This window comes from Elephantulus edwardii, unplaced genomic scaffold, assembly GCF_000299155.1.
Source record: "Elephantulus edwardii isolate Elephantulus edwardi_28Jun2011 unplaced genomic scaffold, EleEdw1.0 scaffold00239, whole genome shotgun sequence".
NCBI classification, from domain to species: domain Eukaryota; kingdom Metazoa; phylum Chordata; class Mammalia; order Macroscelidea; family Macroscelididae; genus Elephantulus; species Elephantulus edwardii.
In genome coordinates this window covers 2,703,893-2,710,172 of record NW_006399989.1, presented here as the reverse complement: position 1 = coordinate 2,710,172, position 6,280 = coordinate 2,703,893, and the positions used below count along the sequence as shown (strand labels likewise).

At 38.1% G+C, this 6,280-nt stretch overlaps 1 pseudogene; it reads right to left on the bottom strand.

Annotated features, from left to right (window-relative positions):
• Nucleotides 1-4,660: 4,660 nt before the first annotated feature.
• LOC102861558 overlaps nt 4,661-6,280 on the bottom strand; it is a 5,500-nt pseudogene continuing 3,880 nt past the window's right edge.

Sequence of the window (6,280 nt, the reverse complement as noted above, 5' to 3'; positions counted from 1 at the left end):
CTCTGCTTTCAGCCAAGATCCATCTAACATCAGCAACAATATCCCTAGTACCATGACCCCTTCTAAACCCAGCCTGGACTTCCGGCAATTCTCTGCTGATGTGCTGTTCTAATAGTTTTTGGATCTTACAAGAGATCCATATTCCCAGAAAAGGTGATGGAACAGACTGTAGAAATTATCAAATATTGTTCTTAGTATCACAAGCTTTTATAATCTTGCTGAAGATTATTTACAAATGGCTGAAACAGTACATTGACAAAAAACTGCCAGGAATTCAAGCTAGATTCAGAAGAGGCCATGGCAAGAGGGATGCAATTACTGATGTCAGTTGGATCTTGTCTGAAAGCAGAGAATACCAGAAAGAGGTTTACTTGAAAGTGTTTTATTGATTGTGAAAAAGTATGGACTGAGTAGGTCATAACAAATTATGAATAACATTGAGAAGAATTGGAATCCCAGAACACTTAATTATGCTCACTTGAAACCTATACATAGACTTAGAAGCAGTTATACAGACAGAACATGGAGACATTGCATGGTTTAAAATCAGGAAACAGGTACGTCAAGATTGTTTCTTTTCTCCACACCTATTCAATCTGTATGCTGAGGAAATAATTTGGGGACTGCAGAAAGACTTGTCAATAACTTGCTTTATGAAGATGACACTATCTTGATTGCAGAAAGTGAAGAATGTTTGAAGCACTTACTGCAGATGATAAAAAACTATAACCATCAATATGTATTATATCTCGAAAATTTTCACTACTGGACTCATAAAGAACATCATGATAGATGGAGAAAAGATTGAGGGTTTCACTGGTTCCATATTACTTGGATCCATAATCAACATACATTGTAATAGCAGTTAAGAAATCAAAAGGTATTATTGCATTGGGGAAATTTGCTGTCAAGGAGCTCCCTGAAGTGCTAAAGAGTAGGGATGTCAGTTTAAAGACTAAGGTACACCTGATCCAACTCATGATATTTTCAACTACTTCTTACGCATCCAGAACTTGGACCATGAACAAAGAAGATGGAAGAAGAAACTGTGTCTTTGAATTGTGGTGAACGCAATAAGTACTGAAAATTCTCTGGACGACCTAAAGAACAAGCAAGACTAACTTGGAGGAAGGGCAAACAGATTTTTCCATGCAGGCAAGGATGAGAAAATGTCATCTCACTTACTTTTGGGTGTATTTTCAGGAAGAACTATTCCTTGGAGAGAAACATCGTTCTGGGAAAGGTAGAGGGTCAGGAAAAGACAGGAAGATCCTTGAGAATGACAGAGATCATGAGGATGGTATAGAACAAGTTTCAGAAATGTTCATGGAGTCACTATGAATCTCAATCAACTCCCTGGCACCTAACAATAATACGTACTCTAAAGAAGCAGCTATTCTCCAGCTGCACTTTCAGTGTCTTTCAACCTGAGTGTTCTTCATAAGATTTTCAAAGTCCTGTTACTTCAGAAGTAGATGGACAGTCTTGCTTCTTAGTCTGCCTTAGTCTAGAAGCTCTACTGAGATATGTCCAACATGGATGATCCTGATAATATTTTAATTACTGTGACATAGCTTCCAGCATCACAGCAATATGCAAGGCACCACATAAAACAGTAAGTAGTAAATATTGATGAGGGTGTGGAGAGACCATTAATCTCTTATAATGCTTTTGAGAATGTAAAATAGTACAACTGATATCAAAAGCAAATGTATATTTCTTTAAATATTTGAAATAGAAATATCCTTTGAGTTAACCTTCAACCTACTAAGTATGTATCTTGAAGATATAAGGCCTCTGATAAGAAGTGAAAGATTTCATCATGTGTTTGTTCGCCATCAGAATGTCTTCTTCAGTGAAGTGTCTGTTCATATCCTGTGCCCATTTTGCAAAGTCCCTTATCAGATATAGCATTACCAAAAATGTTTCCCCAGTCTATGGCCTTTCTTTTTACCCTGTTGGATACGCTTTTTGATGTGCATAGGGATTTGATGCTTAGAAGGTTCCATTCATCTATTTTATTTTCTCCTGGTTGTAGGTTTTTCAAGATGCTTGGAAGACTGTTCAAATTGTGGATTAGGACTTCTAGAGCTCTTCCAAGCTTTTCTCTGATAAAATATATAATCCTAGGTCCTTGATCCACTGTGAGTTGGTTTTTATGTATGGTGTGAGGTATGGGTCTTGCTTGAGTTTTCTACAGATAGTTTTGCAATTTTGCCAACACCATTTGTTAGAGAGGCTTTCACTTTCCTACTTAACTGATTTCATCTCCTTGTAAAAAAATCAGTTGATGTAGTGAGCTGATTTCTGGGTTCTCAGTTATATTCCATTGATCTGTCTATCACTGTACCTGTACCATGCTGTGTTGACCACCATGGCTGTGTAGTAGGTTTTGAGATCAGGGAGTGAGATGTCTCTTACCTTGTTTCTCTTTTTCAGGACTGCTTTACTTATTTGCAGTCTCTTTCTATTACAGATGAAATTGGAAATTGCTTTTTCCATCTCTTTCAAGAATGGAATTGGTATCTGTATTGGGATTGCACTGAGCTTGTAGATTGTCTTTGGTAGAATTGTCATTTTTACAATTATTGAGTCTTCCTATCCATGAGCATGGTATATTTTTCCATTTCTCCAGGTCTCTTTTTGTTTCTTGTAGTAATGTTTTGTAATTGTCATTGAATAGGTCTTTTGTGTCCCTAGTTAGATTTACTACCAAATATTTAATCTTGTGGTTAGCTATTTTGATGAATATTGTTTTTCTTAGCTCTATTTCCATATTCTCTTTGTCACCGTAGAGAAATCCAATTGATTTTTGTGCGTTGATTTTGTATCCTGCCACTATGCTGAATTGGTCAACTATGTCAAGTAGTTTTCTTGCTGAGCCTTTAGGGTTTTCTAAGTATACTGTTATATTATCTGCATATAGAGATATTTTTACCTCCTCTTTGCTAATTTGGATACCTCTTATTTCCTTCTCTTGTCTTATTGCTATTACTAAGACTTCCAATACAATATTGAAAAGGAAAAGTGGTAATGGTCAACCTTGCCTAGCTCCTGTTTTCAAAAGGTATGCCTTTAATTTCTCTCAATTAAAAGTGATGTTGGCTCTGGTTTTCTGTATATACTTTTTTTATTACTAAAAGTTATTTATTGTATGTACATATCATACCAACTTGGTGCTTAAAGCATTTATCATGAAAAATAAAAACAATGAACAGTAAATGACACTCTTCATTTTCCTAGAAGAATATGCAAAAGGTGGTCATCCTCCCTCACTGGTCGTGTGAGACAGTCAACACTTAAGGGAACCTTTGCTGGAGAAGAGTTCCTGGCTGAGTTGTAACTGAGAGAGGGACAGGATACAGTAAGCAAAGCAATTGTTTTATTCTTGTAATGAGTGTCATCTACATGAAAGACACTTCACTTTTGCTACTGGTAGTAAGTATACGTTAAATGTTTCAAAAGTTTTATGCATCAAACTAGGATATAACCTCCTCAAATGTAAGAAAAAGTATTCTTGTTTTCACATCTTTCTGGAACATATTTCACAGAGGCACCGCGAGCATTTGTTGACAAGATTAAAAAAAGCTGGGCACCAAGCACGACTGTAGTTCTGTTAGGGATCTCCAGCTTCAACAGGTGGCGTGGAGTCTGACACAGAACAGAATCAGATCTTCCAAGGAAGAACTAAGCAAAACCAGTCTTCTTCTCATTCCGCGTCACAGTGAACGGAAGCATGAGACCCAGCCTGGACCCAATGCATTTGAATCTGATGGACTGAGACTCTGGAACAAGAAAAATATCTAGCAACCCTCTGTAGCCCCTGCTGTACCCTGTAGTAACAACAAGGCTTAAAGGCATGGCATTTTACAGCACACTGTGCCATAACAGTAATAACTTGTGGAGAGTTAGAGTCAGAGAGTAATTAAAAGTTCTGGCTCTTCAACTGCCAGTCATGTTTCACAGTAGCTAGTAAGGAATACAATAAGCTTTTTTTATGCCATCATTTGTAAATAGGAAAAATAGCACACCAACATAATATTTTACTGTACAAAAATACAAGTTTGTGAATTTGCATATGTAGCATGGGGAATATCTTTATTCTTAATTTGTACTTTGCAAGATATGTGACAATGTTCAAAGAATACCCACTTTTAAGTGGTGATTGGTTTGTATTTTGATTTCTTTACAAAATTTCACCACTTAATAGTAACTTAATTTTTTTAAAGTATAATCCTAGAATTTAAAAAGTATAATCCTAGAATTTTTTAAAAGTATAATCCTAGAATTAGTCCTAGAAAAACCACTAGAGTAAGTTTGTAAGCCTAAAACATCACCTTAGTACCACTGTTACAAGTCACATTATTGTTTCACTGAAATCCAACTTCGAAGCCTACGTTTCAGTTCCAGTTTTAATGATATACGGTAATTTCTAAGCACAGCAATCTGATTAGATTGACAAGGGAGTCCTATCAACTTCTATAAGAGGTGTACACTGGCCTAGGGATTACATCCATCTAGCTGTATTACCATCTGTATAATGGAACCACGGCTCATCCCATTACTACCGCGGCATGGTTCGTTGGGGGAAATTTAAGGCTTTCTCTAGACCAGCCAAATGGGTCAGCAGGGTGAGAAGTAGCTGTTATTTGATAAAGTTTTATTTCTTCGAGCTTTTGCCTTTTCGTTTCTTAGGCTACTTATCTTTTTCGGATTTTGAAGGCTTTGAAGATTTTGTCTTTTTCTTGATCATAACATCGGTTTCCAAAGCATCCTGGTCTTTCTCATCAGACTGAGGGTCATCTTCAATTAACTCCTCACTGTATTCAGACTCCAGCACCAGGCCTGTGCTATGTCTTGACATCCTTACTGCCTGAAGGGAATATGGAGTCAGGTGGGCTTCCTTATTGTATGCTCTCATGAAGGCTGCCTTGACCTTGGGATCAAGCTTGGAAAAAGAACTAGGTTTGCCTCCCCACCTGCTAAGTTCCATGATATTATCAAAGTCTTCTTTCATCAAATAATAAGCATCCATGAGTTCAACAGCAGCCTCACGACTTCTACCCCTTGTGAGGTCAGTGGCTGGGCATGTGTATCCCTTATGTGTTATAGATAATCCACGTTGACAGTCCTTTTGCTGGAGTACATTCTGAGACTCATACGCAAAGCCAGGTCTTGAACAATGTGATTATGTCTGCCCATCAATGAGTGCTTTCCCAAACAGCTTGAAAAGGCAGGAAACTGAGTCATGTGCCCCCTCATTAACTCCCCAGGAAGAAGACTAGCATAAATAACCTTTATGGGCAGAAGGCTCCAGTTCTGTTTACTCCGGATCTGACTGTCCACAGGTCACCATCACATATGCTGTCTACTGCTCTGCCCAACAGCATTAAGTGCTTCTTGATGTCACCCCATGTGGCCACAGTCTTCACATGTACATAGTTCTCCTGGACAAAGAGGGATGCTATTGAGTAATCATGAAAAAAGAGATCCAGCTTGTCCATAGTTGACATAGAAGTAGCTACAAATACTTTCTGGGCAACATCAAATGGGCCCAGTTTGATATCCTTTTTTACTCTACTGGAATCAGCCTTGGCCTGGTCATAGGTTAACGCCTTATTCTGGGCACACCACATATTCAGATTGTGTAAAACCTGTCTGATATCTTGATTGGCTCCTAAAATTATTTCATCCATTCCCGGAGGGGGCATCTTTTAAGCCTTCTTTAAATGCAATGGACATCATAGCACCCTTAATCTGTTCCACCCATGTTCTTTGAAAATGAAGATAAAAACAATAATGAACCAAAAAACTAATTTTAGGGTGATTTCTATCATTGCACATACAAATAATGGGGATTTTTGTGTGTTTTATCAGGCCAATTAATTCCTGGTTCCTCCCCAGTTTTCATTGTCAGCCCTGCCGTCAACTTCATCTATGATGAGAACGTTTCTGGCACTCACTGAAGGGCCTGTGCAACTTGAATAAAAACCTTTGATACTGGTATTAATCAGTGATTCAGAAACAACCTCCTTCAAGCTGTTCTTACTCCTAGTGTCACATACATTAAGTTCTACATAGCTGTATCACAATTCCTGGCACACAAGGGAAGCTGTGGTTGTTTTGCCAACACCAGGAGGGCGTGAAAGCAAGGCTGCTTTAAAACTAGAGCTGCTGCAGCTCTGTTCACAATAGCAAGGAGTTGGAAACAACCTAAGTGCCCATCAACAAACGAATGGATAGAGAAGCTGCGGTATATTCGCACAATGGAATACTATGC